Here is an 11228-nt window from a genome sequence, read left to right on the forward strand (position 1 = left end):
ACGCCCTCCATTCCTGTACCGCCCACTCCCCGCCCCTGGGTCGTGGCCACTTCCCCCTACCACTCCTGCGCAGCCCACTCCCCGCTCCTGGGGCATAGCCACACTTGCCCAGCTCCTTTTCCACCTGCTCCGCATCAGGAGAGGAGCAGAGCTTGGGGAGGCCACGTCAGAGGTAGGTGTTGGCTGGTATAGGGGAGGGGGACGTCTTGGAACGGAGCTTGGTGCTGTGGGGTGTGTCTGTCATTCAAGTGCCTGGGGAGGCTGAGGCAGAAGGCTCACCAGGTGGAGACCAGCCTCAGCAACTCAGAGAGGCCCTGTCTCTAAAGGCTGGAACGGTCGGCGGGTAGGCAAGCCTGGGTTCAGTCCCTGGGACCACAACACAGGAAGGCACATAAGGGGTTCTCATTGGAAGTTGCCCGGCTGTGCCCACCCTTGGCCTCTGGTCCCTGACCACAAGCTCCCCAGGCCTCCTCTCTGGAGACCCCCAAACCAGATCAAGGCGTCTGTCTGACATTGACTTTGAGACTTACCAAGTGCAAGGCTGAAGAATTGCAATTGAGCCCAAGACCCGCCATAAGGAGCTCCCTGTCATCCCATCAACCTCTGCGCTGTCCATGCCACTTACAGTGTCCTGCGTTTTGGAATTGCACACGCAGTACCTTGGTCCCTAAAGACTTCAGGATACATGCCATCACCCAGTGTTCAGCATATTCTTTTTAAACTGTAGGGACTGGAGATTAACCAGGGGTGGCCGATCACAGAGCCACATCCCAGCCCTATTTTTTGAGACAGGGTTTTGCTAGGTTGCTGAGGCTGGCCTTGAACTTGTGATCCTCCTTCCTCAGCCTCCCAAGTCACTGGGATTAAAGGTGTGCACCACAGGGGCTGGGGTTATGAAGGCTCTTGTCCAAGTCCTTGTAGGCACAATTCTTCTCAGAATTGAGGGGAGAGGGCATGTGTCAGGGTCTGTACCCCCCCCCCCCCCCCCATTTTCTCCTGACCTGTGGGAGAAATTGGGAAAGCACACCCTGACTAGGATGAGCTAAGAGAGGCAAAGGTCAACTGGCTGCCCACACCCAGCCCTCCCTCGCTGGAGGACAATCAGATGTGCCAGGGAGACCAGTCAAAGCAGGATCTCATTTATTGAGGAAGTACACACAACTAATATACTGCACAGGAGCCAATCAGGACAAAGGTCAGAGGAGTGGAGTGAGTTCATGTGTACACCCATCCCATGGTCTGTAAGAGAAGGCACGAGATGTCCATGAGGGTGAAAGAGTCTTGGACCTTCCTGGAGGTGGTCTGTTTTTTCCGTCACCACACATAGCACTGCCTCCTGGCTGATTGCCAGGTGCCATCCCAGTCACGTGTGCAGCCCCAAGATGGGAAGTGGGCAGCAAGTCATGCCCTATAGGCATGCACATGTTCTGGGCTCATGGAAACTGCTAGACCTTTGCTTATTCTGGTCTATTCGCTTCTCATCCAGGCTTTAATGCTTCTAGAATGGACAGATGGGTGATGTGGCCCCAGTTTTGGGGCAAGGAGTGAGGTGGGTGCTGATGTAGTTAGAGTACCCCTGGGAGCCTCCAAGGAGATGCATTGGTGGGTGTGATGGGTGCTGAAGCTCGGGCCGGTGTTTGATGACCCTCAGACAACAGCACTCGGACAGTGCTACATGCTCAGGCACCGGCTCTCATCAGGAAGCTTTGCGCTTCCCTTAGCCACCCACCCAGAGGCTGGGACTGGAGGCTCATGGGTATTGTGCTCCTGAGGACCAGGCCAGGCCAGAGTACAGGGGGAGTCAGCAGTGGAGGGAGCAGTGGGAAGGAAACCCAGGGGTTAAGAGCCAGGGGTGGCAGCTGACACCACCAGGACCCCTCATTTCCAACCTCAACCAGGTCACTGCACACAGGAGCCTGGGGTAGGCAGAACCTGGAGCTTGGCCTCCCAGCTGCCTCCTGGCCTCCTACTGCTCTGGGCCTTACTTTCATCACCTGTAAAATGGGGATCAGCTTCTTCCTTGGGGGCTCCATGGTTGAGCAGGGACCTCATGGAGGAAGTGGTGAGCAGAGTCTGCCCCAGGGGGGAAGAGCCACCTGGCCACCGAAGTCAGTGGCAGACACTGGGGGGGAGGGGTTGAAGGAGGGCCCTGAGCCCCAGTCCACCCCCCACCCCCACGCACACGCTACCTTACCCTGGGCTCTGAGGCAGATTTGCAATAGCCCCAGGAACAGCCCCAAGTCCCCAGGGCAGAGAGAAAAGGCCCAGCACTTCCTGGGGCAGGAGTTTCCCTACTTGGGGTTTTTGTTTTTCCCTGTATCAGGGACTAAACCCCAGGGCTACTGGACTATGGATGCCCACCCTGGCCCTTTTTATATTTAGACACAAGGTCTCATGCTGGCCTCCAACTCAGGATCCTGTTGCCTCACCATCCCAAGTCATTGGGATGCAGGCATGTGCACAAGGGGACGCTCCCAGCAGGAGGAAGGCCAGGCTGCAGGCAAGCAAGTCTCTGGGGATGAACCTGAGCAGAAATGAGACCGTGAACCAGCAGTTTGTAAAAAGTTGCCTTTATTTATCATTTATCCATTGTATCTGTTATGACATTTTGGCGCACAGTGACAGTTTCCTGGAAGCTGGGTAAGCCCCTGCCCACCCACCCGCTGTGGTCACTGACCATGGGCTGGAAGCCCAGGACACATGGGGCCAGCAGGACGGCAAGTTCCTCTGAAGTCTGGCACTCTCCAGCCACAGCCTGGGAGCCAGGGACTGGGCCTGCCTGCCAGAGGCCATGGAGTCCCCAGCGCTGGTCTGGTAGGCCCTGCCCTCTAACAGGAGCAGGAGAGGGATGGTGGAGGCCCCTGTGGACTGGGAGGTGGCTGGTGGTGGGGCTGCCCTACTGGGGACTGGGTCTAGACAAGGCCACATAGGAAAAGGTGCTGGGCCCTGGGCAGGGCCAGGGCTCCTCTGATTCTTGTCCCAGATCTCTGGGACAGTGTGCCACCTCTACTGAGCCATTATAGGGCCTGTGCAAAATTGGGACACCCTCCCGAGGGAGCCTGCAACTGAGTCTGAGAGGGGCCTCTGAGAATTCAGGAAAGGTCCCCAGCTTTATGGTCTACGTCACTTGTCACCACAGATGTCATTGTATTTCTGTCTCAGACACCAGAGCATCTTCCCAGGGACCCTGAGCCCCTGACCCTGAACTCAGGCCCTGAGCCTGAACCTTCCCTCCCGGCCTCCAAGTGTGGTGGAGGCTGAATGTGGTGGATGCTGAGAGAGCTGGTGGCATCTCACTGTCCCCATATTTGCATTTGGTCCCTAAGTGCAGTCAGAACATTCTAGAAACACAGAGAGAGGCAGAAGATGTCCCTTCCCAGGGGCATGGGGGCAGCTGCGCAGTGAGGACACACCATGGCTGACTGGAGTCTGGACAAGTGGATGTGGCAGGGTGATCCCCTGAGGGTACTGAGCTTGGCCAGGGGAGGGTGGAGGTGGCAACCCCAGGCCTCCCCCAGACAAGGACAAAGCTGCCTGGCCACAAGGTGGCCACAAGGTGGCAGGGATGGCACTCCTGCCTCTGCCCCAGCACCAGGCCCATCTGGACACTTGGTGGGAGAGTAGCCGCCCACAGCCGGGCAGGGAGCCATGTCATCCTGAGCCCAGGTTCCCAACAACCACCAAGGGAACAGTCTGCACCCAGAGAGTGCCACCACTGGTGACAATGAGGACATGCTGGTGACACTGTTCATGTCCCCAGAGGAGGTGCGACCCGACACTCGACCACCCTAAGGCCACACACAGAGATTTTGTGCTTCCAACCAGAGTCAAAAAGCCACCTTTGTGGGGACCAGGGACGCCATGGTGGCTGCACACATCACTGAAGGGGGGGAGGGGAGGCCAAAACCAAAGTCAGACAGAAAATGGGGACAGCACTCCCCTCCCTTTCACAGCTGCAGCTGCCAAAGCCAGAAGGAGGAGAGGAGCCCCGCTGAGGGTGGCCGCCCCATGGTGAGGAGGAGGGGCAGAAGTCAGCCAGACGACGATGTACCCACACACCACAGCACCGCTGCCCCTGGCCACCACTGCCTTCCGAGGAACTGCCCGGCATCCTCCCTGGTCCTTGACAGTCGTGGCTCTTAGAAGAGCAGGGGCCCATGCTGCCCACCTTGCTAGGCTCCTTGACAAAAATCTCAAAGGACTGGGAGATGTTGGTGACTGCCAACAGGATCCCCATCCCCAAGACAATGGCACCCAGGAAGGCAGCCAGGACCAAGAGGCCCCAAGACACAAGCCCCCAGAGGCTGCCGCCATGGGGGCGTACCTGGGGGAGGGCAGTCAGTCAGCCCTGGGCCACCACAGAACCCCCAAGCTGGCCACCAGGCTTGCCCATGACTGAGGCCAGAACCTCAGGAGGCCCCACCACCTCCCTGAAGCATCATGTGCTAACACCCCTGTGCACCCTACTAATACCACAGGACCTAGTCTCTGCTAGGGGAATAGCACTTAAAGGGCTCTTTCTGCAGCTCTATGTATTTACATGGACTTTAAAAATGCCCTAAGGGCCGAGGGTACTCCCTTGTCATTCCAGCAGCTTTGGAGTCTGAGGCAGGAGGATCGCAAGTTGGAGTCCAGCCTCAGCCACTTAGCAAGGCCCTGAGTAGCTCAGTAAGACCCTGTCTCCAGATGAAATCTAACAAGGGCTTGGAGGTGGCTCAGGAGTTAAGTGTCCCTGGACCAACAAGGTGTCATAAGGAGAAGACCAGACAAGGTGTGATTTTCCACTGTGACTTCAGGTTCTCAGACCTGCTGCTGATGGCTGAGCTCTGTCAGTCTGTCCTTAATGCTCTGAACTGTCTCACCAAGGTGGGTGGCCCATCTGCATGTAAAAAACCACCCCTGTGACAAAGCAACAAGCCGAGTAGACAATTTAAGAATGTCTGTTCATACTTATGTCCTTGGCAGAGGAGCTCGAGACCTCAAAACAGGTCTCAGAGAAGAATGTGCAGGAGCCCAGCATGAACATGAGGTACACTACTGCATGGACAGGGTCCTCCAACATGGAGCCAAAGGACTCTGTCGGAAACAGGTGGTAACACAGGCCAACAACTGGGTAGGCATGGGCGGGGCCTCCAGAAGGCATATCCTGGGAAGAAGAAAGAAGGACTGGGATGCTGCACCTACTGAACCTGAGCTTTGAGATGAACCCAGAGCAGATCAAAGACTGTGATTGCAGCCAGGCACAATGACACACACCTGTCTCCCCACAACTCAGGAGGCTGAGGCAGGAGGATGGCAAGTTGGAGGCCAGCCTCGGCAACTTAGAAAGGCCCTAAGCAGCTCAGTGAGACCCCGGCTATAAACTGGGCTGGAACAGGGCTCAGGGATCAAGGGCCCTTGGGTTTAGTCCCTGTTACAAAAAACGTCCTGCACAGAATTTGGGAAAATACACAGAGGAGGAGATCTGTGGGTGAGACACTTGGTCAGGAGCAAGACACACAGATGCTGAGAAGCACCACATGCTCTGTGGCCAGGAGAGCCTCCTTGGGAACATCTGACTGACAGACCAGGTGCCCAATAGGCTGACAAGCAGGTGCCCTCTGAAGCGGGCCATCAGCATCTGGGAGATGATGTAGAGGTGGGGACCAGGGTGGGCTGAAGGACGATCAGGACGTTGGAAGTGAAGAAGAGCTCGATGGAGTAGGTGTGGAACTGGCCCTGGTAGCACCCATTCTTGATGGGCAGGTCTACTGGAAGCCCTGAGGACACAGAAAAGGGCTCTTCACTGCCTCGCTGCCCCCTATGGTCCAGAGACACAAGAGGTGGCACCAGCTCTGGTGACCTGGCTTCTGACAGTGCTGGAAAGCACCTTCCCCCTTCCCTCACTCCCACTGTGCTTAGGGCACACACAGAAAAAAAATAAAATAAAACATAAAAACTGGTTTCAAAATGTACTAAAGTCCACTCTACGGGCATTCATATCTAAACAGAAAAACAAAAAGAAGAAAAAAAACAATTATACTGAAGCCAGAGACAGTGGTCCAGGCCTGTCATCATCAGCAGCTCTGGTGGCTGAGGCAAGAGGTCTGCAAATTGGAGGCCAGCCTCAGCAACTCAGTGAGACTCTGTCTCTAAATAAAATATAAAAAAGGCTGGGGACAGGGCTCAGGGATTAAGTGCCCCAGCGTTCCATCCCTGGTACCAAAAAATAAAGAAAAAGAAATGCAGACTTTCTCACGCTGGACACACCTGGAAATGGATGACCATAGTAAAGATAAAGATGGTGGCGATGAGGTTCATGAGGTCAGGGATATTCAGGCAGTAGAAAGCCTCTTTAAGTGCTCAGACTTATCTGTGTGCATGGCCCAGAGATGGAACAGTGCAACAATGGCGCCCTCCAATTCCATGCCTGTTGGCAGAGGAGGACACAAACATGAAGGGAAGGACAAGGGGCTGGACTCCGCTGGGTCTTAAGCCTCCTCCTGGCCAAAGCAGAGGCAGGAGAACAGAATCAGCCAGGAGATTCAGCCAGGAGACTCACGGAACCCACAGTCAGGGGTCATGTTCCAGATTATTTTGTCACCAGGGATGGAACCTCGGCCACTGAAACCCACCCTCAGCGTATTTGTATTTCATTCATAGACAGAACCTTGCTGAGTTGCTGAGGCCTTGCTGTGGCTGAGGCTGGCCTCCAAGTTGAGATCCTCCTGCCTCAGCCTCAGCAATAGGCAGAAAGAGGCCTGGCCTGAGCAACAGGCAACAGACTGACCATGGACACTGAAGCACAGGGTGCCAAGGTCCAAACACTTCAGAAATGGTGTGAGACTGACTTTAGGACAAAAGCACAGTGGGAAACACTGTCACCATGGCCCCTGCTGCCAGGAGGGTGCTTCCCTAGATGTGACATCTGTGGGAAGAATGGCTAATGGCTGGGGACTTTGACATCCCAGTCTCTCCCTGGGACAGCATTTTCCTGTCACCCCAGAGTTGGGACAGCCAGACTCGCATCACCTTCTGGACAGCCACTCAAATGGGCAATCTATCCTGTAGACCACATGGATGGGATGTCTGTGACAGAAATGCTGTCCTAGCTTTCCCTGGCTCCCTGGCATCCCCCTGGTGATCTTCTGACAGCCCCTCTTCCTGCTGCCTCTGGCTGTGTGGGACAACAGCTGATATCCCTGTGGTCAAGAATCTGGAGACACGAAAGCTTGAGCATTCTGTAAAGGAGGAAGTTCAGCAATCCCAGGGGGAGAGAGTAGGGACTTGTTCTGGCTCCTCTTGCCACCAATGACCTCTCTGAACTCCCCTCACTTGCTCCACTGAGCCACATACTGACCCTTAACCACACCACCTCATCTCTGCCCCAGGGCCTTTGCACCTACCAGGTTCTCTAGATGGACCCGTAACACTCTTCCCCAGTTGCCCCATCTTCCTTCTCTGCTCTACTCTAACCCGGGGCCCTAGGATGACACTGATTCTCACATGTCTCACGTTATATCCCTTTGTATTGTTAGTACCCACAGAAGCGCCTGGTGCTTAACAGCACCTGCCGGACAAGTGTCTGGAATGAAAGGTGGGTTACAGCAATGGCAGGGTGAGGGCCTTAGGAGCTTTCTGAATGTTTAACATGGTCATTTCTTGCAAGTCACTACCCACTGATCTCTGGGAACTGGGTTGTTTCATGCAATAGTGTCACCTGGGGGGAAGAGCCCTGTGACATCTGTACTGTCCACCTCCCTCCCAGCGTGGACTGTTCCCCCACCTAAGGGAAGAAGGACCAACTGCACTGTCCACCCTAGGGGCCCTTCCACACCCCACTTTCCAGGTTGCACGCTGAACCGTGGTGGAACTTCTGGTAACAGGTGGTCCTTCCAGCTGCAAGCTTCCTGTGTCTGCTCCACCCTCTTCTTGCCTATCCTGGGGGGGTGTCCCTGTTGCTCCACCATTTTGGCTCCTTACAGCACCACTCAAAGCCCCCCGGGTAGCCCCTCTGCCCCAGGCAGGTCCCAGAAGTGGCCAAGGGCAGCCACCACCACATCTCGGTTCTCTGTGGCCTTAATCTCTTGCTAAGTTCTAAGGCCCTCACTCTGATGACACACAGGCTGGCTCAGGCTGGAACTGCAGATGGGTCCCTGCAGGGTGCCTGAGGGATCCCATGGGAAAGACTGGACTTTGGGAAGGAAGGTGGGGAAAACTTACAGAAGATTAGGCAAAGTCACACCAGACTCTTCTTAGAATTTCAGAAAATCTAAGATGAATTGAGGATCTGGGGGTGCAAAGCAGCTGGGCCCCAACCGTGGATGTGGGGGTGAAAGTTGGGTAGGAGTCCAGGTGTCTGCCAAGACCTCCTGGCTTTGGGGGGGGCCTGCCTTTGAAAGGAGCGGGAACGGTGGTGGCCACAGGGGGCCAGTCAGCGAAGGCTTGGGCCCTGGCAGCCAGCCAGAGGATCACTTTGCTCTGGAGCAGGATGGTGACTGAGGGGACAGTTTTGAAAGTAATGATTTAATCCAAGTTTTGCAGTTCCTCCATGTGTAATCCACCATTATTATACAGCTTATTATTATTATATAACTTATTCATGTTGTATGGGAAGAGAAGATGCATCTGCAATCTTTTGAGTCTCAGTATTTTAATAGCCCTGAGCCTCTGAGCTGTGCCACTCACTGATACTTCTTAGCTTTACTGTCTTTCTTAGGTGAGACAGTATGGATATGGAGGGCCAGAGTTAGGTAATTTCCTTTTCCCAAGTTGAATAAGTCTTTGGTGAAGTCGTTCACCTTCTAGGATAGTCCTTTTCTGTGTAGAATGTTCTTGACTTATTTCAAAATGTTACTTTTCCCATCCCTCTGTTGAAAACATGATTTTCACTTTTAAGAAAAGGCCTTCAAGAGGTAAATGCCATAAAATCTTAGGGTCCTCCTCTGACTGAGCCCCCAGGAGTTAATAATTCTCAAGTCAGTCAACACTCAGCTTAATAAACAATTTTAAGGGAAGAATGCAAGTAAAATCTGTTAACATAGAACATGTTTAAAGTGGAATATGTTTGAAATAAAAAAACAAGAATAAGAAATGTAAAATTTCATAAAAATGAAATTTTGACATGAGATTACCTCCAGCCTCGGAGCTGACTATGTCCTGTCAACAGGAATCAATCTTTATTCTAGGGACTTATCATCCCAAAGGTAAATCTGGAAAACAATGAAAACTTGTCCAGGGGGGTTTGCTCCTCTGGAAAGCAGCTATCCTCTCAAGGAAATGGCCTATGCACCTGGCAAATGGCTCACTCATCAACAACTTTTTTCAAGACTGGTTTTAAGGGTTTTGATTTACTGTGCATTAAATCAAAACTACTTCAATAGGTTTTTATAGCATAAAATAATTGGTTTCAATGTGAAATTTCCATAAATGCATTCAACAACATGCTTGATGTATCTAGTCCCCGCCTGCTTACCTCCCACTTTTCTCTTTCCTCTTCCCCAATAGTCTCCCTACTGCTTTTGTATTCTTCTTTTCTTCCTCTAGTCTACATGTAGAAAGAAAACATGCAATATTTGTCTTTCTGAGTCTGGCCTATTTTACTTGACATGATAATCTCCAGTTCCATCCATTTTCCTACAAATGACATAATTTTATTCTTAATCATGACTGAGTAAAACTCCATTGTGTATATATACCACATTTTCTTTATCTAGTCATCTGTTTATGGTTCCTAGGCTGACTCCATAACTTCACTGTTTTTAATTGTGCTGAAATAAATATGGGCATGCATGTATATCTCAAGTATGCTAACTTTAATTCTGTGGATAAATTCTGAGTAGTGGTATACCTGGATAATATGGTAGCTCTTAGTTTTCTGAGGACCCTCTATATTGATTTTCATAAAGGTTGTAGTAATTTATATTCCCACTAGCAGTATATAAGAACTCTTTTTCCATACATCCTAATCACACTTACTGTTGTTCTAGATGATTGTGTTCTAGATGATTGCCAATCCTAATTTGAAGTAGATAAAATCTCGATGTAGTTTTGATTTGCATTCTCCTGATGGCTAAAGATGATATATATATATATATATATATATATATATTTTTTTTTTTTTTTTTTTTTTCTTTCTGTAATTATTGGCCATCTGTATTTCTTTCAAGAAGTGTCTGTTCTGTTCATTTGCCATTTCCTGAATGGGTTATTTGGTTGGTTGTGTGGGGGACAGGGATTGAGATTTTTGAGTTCTTTATATAATTTACATGTTAATACTATGTTGGAAGAGTAGCTGGCAAAGATTGTCTCCCATTATATAGAATCTCTTCATTCCATTGTTTCCTTTGTTGTGCATAAGCTTTTAAATTGTGTCATTCCATTTATCAATTTCTTGGTATTTCTTTCCGAGTTTTAGGAGTCTTATTGAAGAAGTCACTGCCTGCACCTAAATATTAGAGTGCTATTCATATGTTTTCTTCCAGTAATTTGCAAAGTTTCTGGTATAATTTTTAGGTCTTTGTTCCATTTTGAGTTGACTTTTGTATAGGGTGAGAGATAGAAATCTAGTTTTATTCTTTTATATATGACTTCATAGTTTCCCCAGCACCTTTTACTAAAGGGCCTATCATTTCTCAAGTGTATGTTTTTTGGCATATTTTTAAAGAATCAGATAACTGTAATTGTGTTTTATATTATATTCCATTGGTTTATGTGTCTGTTTTTATGCTGTACCATGGTTCTGTGGTATAAATTGAAACTGGGTTTTCTGATGCCTCCAGCTTTAGCTATTCTAATGGTTATTTTTTATTTTTATTTATTTTTTTTTTTTGTACCAGGGATTGAACTCAGGGGCACTAGACCACTTAGCCACATCTCCAGCCCTATTTGTATTTTATTTAGAGACAGGGTCTCACTGAGTTTTTCAGTGCCTTGCTTTTGCTCAGGCTTTGAACTCATGATCCTCCTACCTCAGCCTCCAGAGCCGCTGGGATTAAGGCATGCACCACTGTGCCCAGCTCCTATCTAGCTTCTTTGAGTTGTGAAAAGAAGAATTTGTATGCAGGGTTATTTACCACATATTGTTAGGCAGTGCCTCTTCATGTGTTTTGATTTCTAGCATTGATTTATCCACACTTCTGGTAGAAATCATAATTTGTTATCATCCCCACACAGTAAATCATTAGGAGCCAAGTTGTAGAGTTCTGGAAACTGAATGCACTGTCAGTCATGACACATTAAGCCTTTCT

General features: G+C 50.6%; 1 pseudogene; it reads right to left on the bottom strand.

Annotated features, from left to right (window-relative positions):
- Nucleotides 1-4930: 4930 nt before the first annotated feature.
- LOC139703564 (protein transport protein Sec61 subunit alpha-like) lies at nt 4931-8041 on the bottom strand (annotated as a pseudogene).
- Nucleotides 8042-11228: the final 3187 nt, after the last annotated feature.

Source organism: Marmota flaviventris, chromosome Y, assembly GCF_047511675.1.
Source record: "Marmota flaviventris isolate mMarFla1 chromosome Y, mMarFla1.hap1, whole genome shotgun sequence".
NCBI lineage: Eukaryota > Metazoa > Chordata > Mammalia > Rodentia > Sciuridae > Marmota > Marmota flaviventris.